We start from the raw sequence: 14,594 nt of genomic DNA, 5'->3' as shown, positions 1-14,594 counted from the left end.
GGAATTCATTTTAATAATATGAGAAATTTTTCTATCTAAAAATATTCAAAATCAAAATATTCTCTCTCTAGAATATTTTCTCTCTCTATGTCAAAATAGGCAGAGACAAGATCTTTTATATTTCTGAAGAGGGGATTGATTACAGGGGATGATGCTGGACATCTTGAGAGGCTGGGGAGGAATCTTACAGTTTTTGGCCTAATCCTCTCCAAAGTGAATTGGTGGCCACTCTTGCTTCAAACAAGAGTAGAATCCTCAATCCCTCAAGCCAAAGGAGAGCTTACAAGCTCCATGTAAGTTAATTTTCTTACTTTGTTTAATGAAAAATCTATGGTTTTCTTGATTTTTATGTTTTGCAAATGTTTGAATAAATTCAGATGCTATGCCTTTGATAAAAAGGCCACCCCCTTCTCTTCTTTACATTCCAACCTTTCTCAATCCTAGAAAGATTAACTAAGTGATTAATTAAACTCTTCTTATTGTTTACTCTCTTGAATTTAGAAAATTATGTAGATTAGAGTTCTATAATTCTAATTTGGGTTCATTAAGTTAAATAAAGAAAGATAAAAATGAGAAATGGTCAGCCATACAAAGGAGGTTATGGTAAAATTTTCTAGAATTTTGTGAAAAAGAAAGCTTGTTTTAATGTTATTCCAAAAAAGTAATTCCCACCATTTTTGCATCTAAAAGAAATATTCTCATTACTCCATGTACATATTCACCTATGAATATGCATGGATATCACTAATATTAATTATTAAATTTGATTTTTATGTATAGAAAGATGCATAAAGGAATTTTTTTATTACAAAAGTGTTATTCTTATTAAATTTATTTTTTTTGCATAGAAAGATGCATAAAGGAATTTTTCTTATTACAAAAGTGTTATTCTTATTAAATTTGATTTTTATGCATAGAAAGATGCATAAAGAAAATTTTTTTATTACAAAAGTGTTATTCTTATTAAATTTGATTTTTTTGCATAGAAAGATGCATAAAGGAAATTTTTTAATTACAAAGGTGTTATTCTTATTAAATTTAATTTTTTTGCATAGAAAGATGCATAAAGGAATTTTTTATATTACAAAAGTGTTACTCTTATTAAATTTGATTTTTATGCATAGAAAGATGCATAAAGGAATTTTTTTAATTACAAAAGTGTTATTCTTATTAAATTTGATTTTTATGGATAAAAAGATGCATAAAGAAATTTTTATTATTACAAAAGTGTTATTCTTATTAAATTTGATTTTTATGCATTGAAAGATGCATAAAGAAATTTTTTTATTACAAAAGTGTTATTCTTATTAAATTTGATTTTTATGCATAGAAAGATGCATAAAGGAAATTTTTTTATTACAAATGTGTTGTTCTTATTAAATTTGATTTTATGCCTAGAAAGATGCATAAAATGATTTTTTTAATATAAAAGTGTTATTTCCATTGAAGTTGATTTTTATGCATAAATAGATGCATAAAGAATTTTTATATCAAAATTAGAATTCTCTTAAATTCTATATTTATATTTTATAAGTATTTGATAAATGAATAATTAAATACTCTAAGAGAGAAATTTTTATCATTTTATATTCACACGGATTGTAAAAAGAAAATTTAGAAAATCTATCGAGATCAAAATATTCAGATAAATGATTAATTTATTCCTCATTGGAATTCGTATAACTAATTTAGAAATCAGTTAAGTGAATATTCAAAGAAATAAACTTAGTAAAAAAGTAACTGAATTATCAAACCCCTTTGAAGAAAGATAGTTCAGGAAAAATCTTATCCGACTCGAACCTTGAATCAAACTATGACCAAGACCAAACTCTTTCGTTAGTTCGAGGAAAGAAGGTGTGACCAGTTTAGAAAAATACACTCAAATCTCCCGCCAAATCTCTGAAACTAAGTTTGAGACCCTTCGAATTGATTTGTGGATCAACGAGGAATTTTGGTATGAAATTCAGAATTTCGATCAAGAAGTTTTGGGGATACTGATTCAAGAAATACTCCTTGTATTCAAAAGAAAATCAAACTGAAAACTTGCATAGAAACATTGTTTTCTTAACGGATTGTCTTATGCCAGAATACTGGAGGGGGCAGAGGGGTCACAACTCATCTCTGAGCCACTAGACTCTCCATCAAACAAGAGAATGCCTATAGAAATATCAGGCATACCAAGGGACTCAACCACTTTCTCTTTACCTTTATGTGATGTCATGTGAATCGGGATGTGAATGAATGAGATGTAATGACATGTGAATCGGGATGTGAATGAATGAGATGTGAATCAGATAGATGTGAATGAATGGATGGATGTGGAAGTGTATGTGATGAAACTGGATGTGAATGTGTATGTGAAGAATGGATATGGATGTGTATGTGAGGAATGGATGTGAATGTGTATGTGAAGAAAGGATGTGGATGTGTATGTAAAAGAATAGATGTGGATGTGTATGTGAAAGAATGGAGTGGATGTGTATGTGAAAGAATGGATGTGGATGTGTATGTGATGAAAATGGATGCGAATATGTATGTGAAGAATGGATGTGGATGTGTATGTGAAGAATGATGTGAATGTGTATGTGAAGAATTGATGTGAATGTGTAAGTGAAGAATGGATGTGAATGTGTATGTGAAGAATGATGTGAATGTGTAAGTGAAGAATGGATGTGAATGTGTATGTGAAGAATGAATGTGAATGTGTATGTGAAGAATGGATGTATATGTGAAGAATGGATATGAATGTGTATGTGAAGAATGGATGTGGATGTGTATGTGAAGAATGGATATGAATGTGTATGTGAAGAATGGATGTGGATGTGTATGTGAAGAATGGATGTGGATGTGATGTGAATAGATGTGATGAGATGTGTTGTGATGAGATGTCATGTGAATCAGGATGTGAATGGATGAGATGTGATGTGATGTGAATCAGGATGTGAATGAATGAGATGTGATGTGAAATGGATGTGATGTAAATTGGGATAGATGTGAATGGATGATATGTGATTTGAATAAATGTGATGTGAAACGGGATAGATGTGAATGAATATGATGTGATGAGATGTGGATATGGGTAGATGTGAGTGGATGAGATCTGGATAAATGAGAAAAGATGTGATGAGATGAAAAATGATGTGATTGGGATGACATATAAAATGGATATGGATTAAATACTGTGAATTGATGAGATGGAAAATAATGTGGATTGATGAGATGGAAAATGATGTGATTGGATGAGAATGGGAATACATATGAAATGGATGCGGATTAAATAATTTGGATTGATGTGTGAAATAAAGTGGAAAAATGAGAGTTCGTTATAGAAACTATATTTATACCTGTTTTTAAATGACTGTTTTATGTCAAAAATGCTAGGGAAGCATTTTGACCGTCTTGTGAATGAGGTCGTGGAGATCTATCTGATAAAGTTGCAATAGCTGACGGGGAGAGTCAACGGAGGACGTCTCACGTAGCAAGGTCGGCCGAGGTCTTGACCAGCCTTGGTTTGATTTAAATGGTGAGCTTCCAGTACGGTGGATGAGGGACCAAGGAAGCGGCCTATGAGTGAAGCGCTAGGTGACCTGCGAAGGATCCTAGAGGGTGCTGATCATATGCTGCTCGGGCTCTGGGTCACCGAATATACCCACACGTTCATCGTGGAAGATATTGGAACAAGGAGTAAGAGTTGTTTTTTGAATTCGGGCATGGATCTGGTTGATTGACCTTGCTGGTCCTCAACAAATGAGTCTATGTCTCTTTTATATGGATCTGTTGGTTGATCTTGCTAATCTTCAACAGAGATTCCATTTTGATTTTTATAAGTGAATATATTGCCGGGTACTATGAGCTAGGAATTATCGAAAAGGCCCATGAGTGGATAGGTGGTGAGCATTCTGGTTGCCAATGATGCCATAGGTACACAAATGAAGGAAAAATTGGAAATTAGGATTCAACCAGATAATTTTGGAGGATTATGATCAGTGATACTATAGTTTCATTAAAAGATTGTTTTAAAGATAGCTGAATCTGTGAAAAAGGTAATTTCATATTGGGCGTGTAAGTGGTGTGACTAGTTTTAACTTTGCATAAATATCCGGCTAGGGAGCCTGGGAACTCTTTTCCTGGTAACCAGGACAAAACCTAACCAAATTTTGAAATGGATCCCATCACTATAGTGGTTGGGCAGTTGGCTAATCCACGGGATTGGATGGGGTGGGGTTAGGGTGGATTGATGGATCCCTAAAATGAGACTCAATTCTGTTATAATACGATAGATGAAGTAAATCTCAGATAAAAATTGTTCTATGGAAAATAATCAACGGCTGTGCCTCTCAATGAGGAAAAAAGCGTTGGTCTCTATGATCCAAGTGCAAGTCTTTTCCTTGATCTGACTATGGGACTTACGGGTTCGGTCAGATCAGTTCAATTAATTAAGGCTCTTGACTATGTTAGTAGAATTATTCTGGAGGAATCGCTCGTGCTTTCCGGGCGAAGGAAGTTTTTTCCAGGTTTGGTTTTGGAAGAACCGAGGGATAAGTCTCTTGTCCGGATATCCACGGGTGAGGCCCCGAGTGAGGAACCCTGCCCCGCGCAAGAAGTGCTACTTCCGCGGCTAGCACCCCTAAATTCATTGCGCAGAGGGGAGAGGGATCTTTTATCCATCATCTTATCAAGCTTCTTCTTTATACCAACTTACAGTAGTATGTAAACACCTTTCCTAATCAATTGGTTGACCTCTTGAGAGGAATGCAATAGGTGCTAATGGAAGGATTGATGCCAAATAAATCTTGATAAGACCAAGCAAAGGCAGATTCGTGATGTTGGGTTGAGAAAGTAGATACCATGTCCAAGGTGATAGGGTTATCCCAAACCCAAAAAGGTACATGGATGGTGTGAGGCTCCTCAATAGATCTCATATTAGTTTGTGGACTTCATTTTGTCATAGGTGGACAGAGAGAGAAGCACCACTTGTGAATTTCCTAATGGAGAGGTAAGGGATCATTAACAGGAATAGAGTCAAGAGGGAAATCACCAATATGCTCCTAGGGCAGCTTGTAGAGGGTCCTCTTTGTGTTTGTATGTGGGTCACACATTACTTCTTATGACTATTAGGGAGGGGCCACAAGGGGTGGAGAAAATCACACATGACTATATTTAGGGGGCCACAAGGGGTGGAGCAAGTCAAGTGTAATGTGATATGGAACTTTGGCTCCCCTAAACTAATCATCTCAATAGGTCCCTCAATTGAGGGTTGTGTAGCCAAACTTTGATGGCATGGAAATTTGTCTCTCTTAAACTAACCATCTCAATAAGTTCCTCCATTGAGGCTGGTGCAGCCAAACTTTGAAGATTCCTCTTTAAAGTTTGGATGGTGGTGCAGCCAGACTTTTAAGATTCCTCTTTAAAGTTTGGATGGTGGTGCAACCAAACTTTTAAGAGCATTTCAATCAACCATAAGAGCAATAAACTCATCTTGGACACACCATCTAGCCAATGCCAATAGACTACATTGGATAGGGGGGGAAGGAGTGCATGGTAGCCCCTCATTGGAAGCCTTTTAAGACGGAGTAGCAACGTATGATATGGCAAGGGCATCATCAGGTCTACCTTGCCCCAAACATTAATTACTTTGGTAGCTCTTAACCATGAGCAACCAATCAAAATATTATAGGCCCCTTTAGTCAGTGGTAGATTTAATACCATGAAAACCATGAAAATCGTGAGACCTACATAGATTCAAGAAAATGTTGCACAAGGCCAAGGGGCATCATGCCTCTTTGGTAAGAAATATAAAGAATAAAGGGAGGTGGATCTGTGAGGGAGAGATTCAAAGCATGATGGTCGTGGCCTCAGGCAATATGTTGATGTTAGAGCCACCATCGACAATGACACTAGGGATCTTGGTGCCTTTCACAAATATTAAGATTGGAAGGCTCTAAAATGATTAGCCATCGTGGGGGAAGTGAAGCACAGTCTGGCTTCATTTGGAAGATAGTGGTGTGGTGTAACACCCACCACTACAAGTGTCATACATGTCCACCACTACTACTATTGGATGGAATGTCCCTTTGAATCGCTAGAGAAGAGGGATGACCACTAAACATGAGTTGAAGAGATTTCATTTCTTATGCGTTCAATGCATAGGGTTGGGAGAGGGGTATGTTTATCACAAGAATGGATAGGAAGGTGGCCCATACAGATGTAGTCAAGGAAGTGCCACTTTGGGGTGTTGGAGTAGGGAGGTATGGGGGTTGGTGGAGGAGTAGGAGTTCCAGGAGATGGCTCCATGGGTGGGGTAGTTCATGAGCTTGTGGAGGGCCTCAAGTTACACATGTTCCACCACCCCAATGTTCATGGGTGCATTTAAGGAAGATGGTTTGGAAGTACGTTCATGGTTTCATTTAAAGAAGATGGTTTGGGAGTGCGCACCCTGAGAACATGTGACAATGACTAGCTCTATTACTACTTAAGTAGATGAGGGGACCATGGCCTCCATAATGTTGACCATCAGGGTAGGAGTGGGTAAGAGAGGCTTCAGACAATTAATCCCTTGTAAAATGGTCTTAACTCTTTGGACAATGTAAGCATGGGGAAGAGCCTTTTGGAAGAGTTCATTACTGCTGAAAATGACCACTATTGCCAAAAAAAAACAAATAATTAGCCGTGTGATGCAACCTCGACTAATAACTCAAGGAGATCTAGCCATAGGAGGAGGTTGGGATGGAGTGGGGCTACATAGGCCGTAGGGACTATGGTGGATTGGGGTGATGGCTAAGTCACTACATACACCAGCAATCACTACATACACCAGCAAAGGTGGATATAGGGGAGAGGTATAGGTGGCCAATGGAGGATAAAAGTACTTTAGGGGAGACACCAATGAAAAGGATACTTTTGGGATGTCAAAGAGGATGGAGCTATGGGAGGAGTTTCATAAGAGAGTGTGGATGGCAAGGTGACCGCATAGGGTTGGGGAGCTGCAATATAAAATGCGGGTTCATACATGGGATCCATTGGAGTAGTCGATGGAGAAACAGTAGTGGAAGGTTATTCAATAAACTCTTTAGCAAGAGGGTTGTTGAAGATCAAGGGTGGTTGCTACACTTATTGTTACATTAGCTAAATCCCCTCAAGAGATAGAAGCATTCCTTGTCTTTGTGGCCCCCTTTTTTGTAGAAAGAGCAATAATGTTTTAATGGGAAATCTTAGGGGAGATGACCTTGAGTACGGTAGATGGTACAACAGAGACTTGTAATAATGTTTTAAGGGGATTTCTTGGGAGAGATGACCTTCAATACCATAGATGGTATGCCATAGACTTATAATAGCAAATTTTTTCCTTTTGTGAGACTTATTGGTTATAATATAATATTTATGTGTGGTGTTATCCATGTGGGACCCGATCTTTGGTATGCTAGTAATGTTCACTAGGAAGATATGACAATTCCCATGGGAAGCTTATATGTGAACTTGATAGCTTAGTGGCATCTTTAATGGCTTGGTGATGATTTAATGGCTCCAATTATCTTATTTCACATGAAGGATTCCAAGGAATTTTATTTAATATTATGTGCTAGGTATGAGAATGAATGGATTGTTATATCATAAATATTATATGAATAGATGATAACTGCATTGGTATGGGAACTAGTGCTAATTCTTTATTTAATTAGTGATGATTCATAAACTAGGTGTGGGCCATGTTTACATGGATTGGTAACTCTATTTGAATAAGATGGCGAACGCATGGCAAGCTTATGGAGACTTGTGGATGCATGTGGAGGAGTGTGGAAGGATGCATAATAGAGGAGAATCCTTCTAGAAGTCCTATAGAGGCTTGTGAATGCTGAGGAGTGTGGAAGGATACATAATAGAGGAGAATCCTTCTTAAAGTCCCATGTTGGTGGTATTTGCGTTGGCTCAATGTGGGGTTAGATCTAATCTTTTGAGACTACTCATTGAACGAGCCTCGGAGATAGGTTCGTTTGTCGATAACTCCTCAGGCCCCTCGTCAAATCCTAACCTTGTTTTTGTCTACACTAACCATCTCCCTTCTTGAGTATGAGATAAACTTAATGGAAGTGCTCAGTTTAGGAGATTTAACACTAATTCACCAAAATACAGAAAGAGATTTAACACTAATTCACCAAAATACAGAAAGAGATGCTGATCCAACTATCATTATGGGGATCTTTAGGGGTGACTTAGTACTAACGGATCCAGCTGATATATTTTTCTATCCCTTACATCCAATTGTGCTTAATCTCCGTAGTTGGTGTCGAGTATTACAACAATCCGACATCTTGGATAACAGTGTCGACAAACTTGATCTGTTTATACCAGATGATATACCCACCACACCAGCTGACTACGAGGTGGTTGCACATAGTTACCAGTGGATCATTAGTCCTGGGTGGTTAGAAGTTTATAATACACACCAACATTCAAATCTCTCAGTGTCTACCCTCTATCATTGGTTTGGTATTATAAAGCTCTATTGAAATACACATAAACATTTAGAGACAATGATGACTAATGTGGTATATAACTTTGATAAAGCACATATTGAATATCCTAATATTACCACAGAAGATCTCACTGACCTATAAGAGTTCATGAAAATTAACAAGACCACCCACCCACCTCTTAGTTTAGGAGAGGGCCAGGAAGAAACACAAGGTTCATCCATTCCTACTACCTATCTAATTTTCTCTTCTATGGCAAGTAAGTTACTACACCCCTTTCCAAGTGTTACTCCTACTAACAAAACTGAGGTTGACTGAATTTTCTCTCGACTACCTTCTATACCTTTTCCACACTAACCCTCTCGACCCCGAGGAGATGCCAACACCCCACCTGTCTCCCCTAAGGTCAAGAGGTACGTAACAACTAAGAGATGACATTCAGTCATTTACTGTGACAACAATATTCTTGAGTTCTTGTCAGGTGCAAAATATGAAGGGCTTATCAAGGCAACCAACCCATTATTAAAACCAAAGATGATGTTCAAGGTGTAGATGCAAATCACACCATTTGAACCCAACAGAAGGATCATGCTAGATGCTTATTGGGCAGTCACCTCTACACGACAACCATATATGCCATATCAGCACCAATGCTTGAATTGGAAGAGTTATTGCTAGTGGGGGCAGGAGAAGCAACCTTATGGGCTAATGTAGCAAAACATACAAAGTTGGCTAACCCTCACTTAGCAGATCTACTCGAAATCAAAACTGTCACATTTATGATCAACTACTATTTTTGCAGGTGGCGGAAAGCAAATCCTATACATAAAAGAGGCAGTTATACAACCATCATCAACAAATGATAGAGGTTTACCCCAGTATAGTTCCATGATGCAAAGCAATGAGATTCACATGTGTGCTACAATTTCCCACAATTTTTTCAGCAACATTTTCAAATCTAGCGCAACAGCGATAACAAATATTGACATGGATATGAGTGTGGTGCCGTATTCCAGATCCAGCTATCGTGGCAACTGTCAGGTTTTTGAAGTTGATTGTGGTGCTTCTCGATCAACCAAAGGAGCGGTATGATGTCTTTAGTGCAGACCAACTCCTTTTCGACATGAACAAGTGGCCAAATAAAAGAGGCGTGATGTTATACTATCATTGCCTAAGGTATCTTCCAGGCTACATGCATATCACTTTTGAAGATATGGTCGACATAGGGTTCTAGACCTCTCACTCTGCCTTTCGAAGAACCTTAAAAAAGCTTCAGTCACATCGTAACTTTTACAAGCATGAGTTCGGTGACCAGGTCTTTTGGTCTAGGTAAGAGGTTCTGAGAGGACAGAACCTACATCAGGTAGGGGGGATGTTAATCCCATTTTGGATTAACAAATATGCTCCTCCATTTGTAGGACATTAATAAGTGTCATGCAAAGGCACTATAAAAGTTGTACATTATGAGATATTGGCCACCCAAGGCCTTAGTTAGTAAGTTTTGGGCACCCAAGTGTGAATAAGAGCCAATTGTATATAAGGCATTTTCTCATAATAGAATGACACAATCCCCCTTTGTGCTATGAGAGCTCTTGCCTTGTCTTGTGTGTGAGAGAGAGATAGATTGCCTTGTGTTGTGCGAGCGACTCTGCGGTGACAGTGTGGAGGTGGAGCTTGGAGGATTGGAGCTTTCGGAAGTGAGCTTGGGGACCTCAAGGGACATGAGCTCAAAGTAGTGGTAAGTACCCAATGATGGTTGTTGTCTATTGCTTCTGAATGTTTAGAGTTCTCTCTTGGGAGGTGCGGTAGCCATTAACAGTGTGTGTGCTTGCAAGAGCTCAAGCTCTCTTCCTCCTTGTATCTTTTCATGGTATCAAAGCCTAGTTCATGCTAAGAAGCTGAGTGGTAAGCAAGGGAAGCACATGAAGCGGTAGGAGGGTAAGAGCTTCGTCTACTCTTCCCTCTTTGTGTTGGCTACTAGACCCTTGTTGGGAGCTCTTCGAGAGGCACCAACAAATGAACTCTGATTGAAGAGCTGTCTTTGTAGGAGTGGAGGTGCATGGAAACTATATTTTCCTTTGGGAAAAAAATTTGTGGTTGCAAACGTGTTTCGGTGGGCACATCTGGACCTCCAATTTTCAGATCGTAAGCGTTCATGAGAATGTTTCGATTCTCTGCAGAATTCTATTTTTGGAACTGCAGGAAGGGCAATTGGTTGTGTAGACACTGTGTGTACTACAAAGAGGTCTTACAGGTCTTATTGGGTGTATGTATGCAAATTTAGGCCACTGGTTATGATAGTTTGGGTGCAATACAGTACTTTTGCAGAGAATACAATAGTTTGTGCAGGACAAACAAGAGTGCTGTTTTTGGTGAGTTTGTGTTGCAGATAAGATGTCGAATGATGGAATTAACCAGGTTGTCACAGAGAAGCTTGATAAGAACAACTTCCATGCTTGGAGGTTTGGATTAACAAATTTCCTAATGGGAAAAGTCTATTGGGACTACACTGAAGGTGAACACATGAGGAGGCACCAGAGATACCTGATATTAATCCAACTGCTATACAAATGTAAAAGAACACAAGGATTGGAATCAAGGAGCAAGGAAAGTCACGTATTGGCTTTCTATTAGCATACAAGACACCATGATTGAGCATATACAAGTTGCCAAGTCACCGAAGGAGTCATGGGACACCTTGGTGAAGCCGTATAAAACTAACATCAAGGCATGAAAAATTCAGTTGAAGAATGAGCTTCATACTGTGGGAGAAGAAAAATATGTTAGTGAATGATTATTGCCTTGAAGATCAAGGGAATTGTGGAATCCCTTGTATCCATTGCTATTTCTATTGATGATGACGATAAGGTGGAAGTATGTCTACGTGGTCTTAGGCCACCAATACAAGGCATTCAAGACGTCTATTCAGACTCAGGAGAACATTCCCAGCTTTACAGATTTGGTGTCAATGTTGATCATTAAAGAAAAGAGTTTGCCAGTCTTCACAAAACAAAGGTAGTTTAGAGCAACAAGCCTTCTACACGTGCAGGTAGAGGATGTGGTAGAGGTCGAGGCCGAGGCCATGGCCAAGGTGGTGGCCGAACAGGTAATCAAAATTTTGGTCAGCAACAATAGTCCCATGAATCACAACAACAACACACAGGCGAAAGAGGCCAGTTTAGAGGAAGGGGGAGTCAAACAGGTTGTGGAAATTAGAAAAGGTAGCAAAATGATACACGAGATTGTTTTTATTGTGGCAAATCTGGGCATGTGCAGGCAGATTGCTATAAGAAGTAAAATGACATGAGAAGTGGAAAAGTGTAGCAAAATAATTATGCATCCTTTAGCCGAAGCAATTAAGACAATGAAAGGTTGGTTGTTATGTGACATGTGCTTAATGCTAGTCAAAAAATGATGTATCCGCATGCAATGATGATGTATGGTATGTGGATTTAGGTGCTTCAAACCATATGACCGTCATGGGGCAAGTGGTTCAAGGATATGAAAAATCCTGAAAATCCAAGTTTTGTTGAAATAGGGGGTTACTACTCATCCAATTGCCCATGTTGAAAATGTGTCATTGTCTATGTAGAATGGGAAAGTGAAGTATCTTGCAGACGTACTTCACGTTCCAAATATTATAAAGAATCTTGGCCAGAGGATTAAGCAGGGTTTGCAGGTGCGCTTTAACCCTGATGGTTGTTATGTTGATCATTTTAAAGACAAGTACAGGTTGGTTGCAAAAGGCAATAGAGTGGGCAGAATGTTTACACTAGATGTAAATATGCCTGAAGTGAAAGCTACAATGTTTGCACAAGGTTCAAGAGTTGTTGTAGATATAGACATTTGGCATAAGAGAATTGGGCATGTAAATGTGCAAATAATGAAGTCTATGTATACTAAAAAAATCATGTTAGGACTGCCTCAGTTTAAAGTTGATGGTATGCAAAAAGTATGTGGAGCATGTCAATTTGGAAAGCAAACAAATCATGTGTTTCCACATGATAGAAATGTGAGCAAGAATGTACTAGATGTGGTGCATTCAGATGTATGGGGTCCTACAAAAACTACGTCTATGGGTGGCTGCATGTATTATGTAACATTCATTGATGACCACATGAGGAAAGTGTGGGTGTATTTCATGAAGGAGAAGAGTGAAGTTTTCACTCATTTTCAAAATTTCAGAGTGATGGTGAAAAGCAGATAGGAAAGCCTGTGAAGTGCCTAAGGTCTAATGGAGAGGGAGAATACTTCTCCAATGAGTTCTCTGATTTTTTTGTGAAATAATGGCATTTGGAGACAATTTACATGTAGATACACTTCGAGAAAAATGGAGTTGTTGAATGAAAAAATAAGCACATTACAAAGATAGCACGAGCATTGATAACAGAGAAGAATATATCGCATAGCTATTGGGCTGAAGCTCTACAACAGTTTACATCATGAACAGGATTCCTACTACAGCCATACATGATGTAACGCCATAGGAGAAATTCAATGGAGACAAGAAACCTGATTTGTTTACTTGAAAGTTTTTGGATGTATTGCCTATGTGCATGTGCCAAATGAGTTACGTACAAAGCTAGTTCCAAAGGTGGAAAAATGTGTGTTTATTGGATATTCCCTTGAGCAAAAGGGATATAGATACTACAACCCTACTACACATGAGTTGAGGGTAAGCAAAGATGTTGTGTTTAATGAAATGAGTAGCTGGTACACTGCTGAAAAAGATGCCGTTGGAGTTGATGTAATTGGAAATGTGATTGCACAGAATGCAAGTCAGCAACAATCACAGTTACATTGAGTGAACCTAGAGAGTCCTCTTGTGTTGGCTCTGTTGATAGACCATGGAGTGGAAGGCTGTGTCAAAATACCAGTCCTAAAAATGCAGTTGGTACATCATGGAAAGGCAAAGAAAAGGTTGTTAAGTCTCTTGGTATGCCCGACATTTCTGCAAGGCATTCTTATATTGATGGAGAGTCTAGTGGTTGGAGCAGAGCCTTAATGTGATGAGCTTGGGATTCCAACTATTAGAACACCTGGTGTAAGAAAGGTAAGAGAAGCTGTAAAAAAATGCTAGGTAGTGATCAAGGATAACGCAGGTCAGGGAGATTCAGAAAACTTGTTGATAGGTTGACATATGATGGTATGTCGCTCATCATTATGCATATATGGCTAAAGTTTTGCAAGATGTTGAACCCACATGTCTTGAAGAAGCTATTGGGAATGTAGATTGTTAGGAGAAAGCCATGGATGAAGAAATGGCTGCATTGGATATGCAAATGAGACTTGGGAATTAGTGCCATTTCCTGAGGACAAGAAGACTATTGGATGCAAGTGGGTATACAAAATAAAGCACAACTCAGATGGAAGTGTTAGTACGTATAAAGCAAGATTGATTGTCAAAGGTTATGCTTAGACTTATGGCATTGATTATGAGGAGACGTTTCGCCCCGTTGCCAAGATGGCTGTGAGAGTTGTTATTGTGGTGGCTGCATTAAAAGAATGGGTTTTACAACAAATGGATGTTAAGAATGTGTTCTTGCATGGTGATTTGCAAGAAGAAGTGTATATGGATTAGCCACCCACCAGGTTATGACGATGTGGGTCACCTTGATTTTGTATGCAAGTTGCGTAAAGCTTTATATAGCACAATATCTCATCACCATTGGCTTTCAAGTGGTAGATGCTGATTATTCACTCTATGTGCGGAAGAGTGATAAGGGCCTTGTGGTCATGACAATCTATGTGGATGACTTGATTGTTGGGGGTGATAGTGGAGAGGAAGTTGAGAGTGTGAAATGTCTCCTCAAGCAGAAATTTGACATGAAGGATTTAGGTGAGCTGAGGTACTTCCTTGGCATTGAGGTTATTAGGACAGCCAAGGGAATATGGCTGTCATAGAGGCAATATGCATTGGACATGGTGTCCAAATATGGTACGGCTGATTGTAAGCCAATTTCTATGCCATTAGATTCAAATGGTAAGTTGAGTGCAGTTGCGGCGGCGGTGAGTGAGATTTTGGAGAACCCCACTATGTACAAGAAAATAGTGGGTAGCTTGATCTACATGACAATCACCAGGCCAAATTTGAACTGTACAATTAGATTGCAGAGTTAGTTT

The sequence above is a fragment of the Cibotium barometz genome, chromosome 12 (assembly GCF_041138505.1).
Source record: "Cibotium barometz isolate CiBa-2024 chromosome 12, ASM4113850v1, whole genome shotgun sequence".
Lineage (NCBI taxonomy): Eukaryota > Viridiplantae > Streptophyta > Polypodiopsida > Cyatheales > Cibotiaceae > Cibotium > Cibotium barometz.
This window is presented reverse-complemented; position numbering follows the sequence as displayed.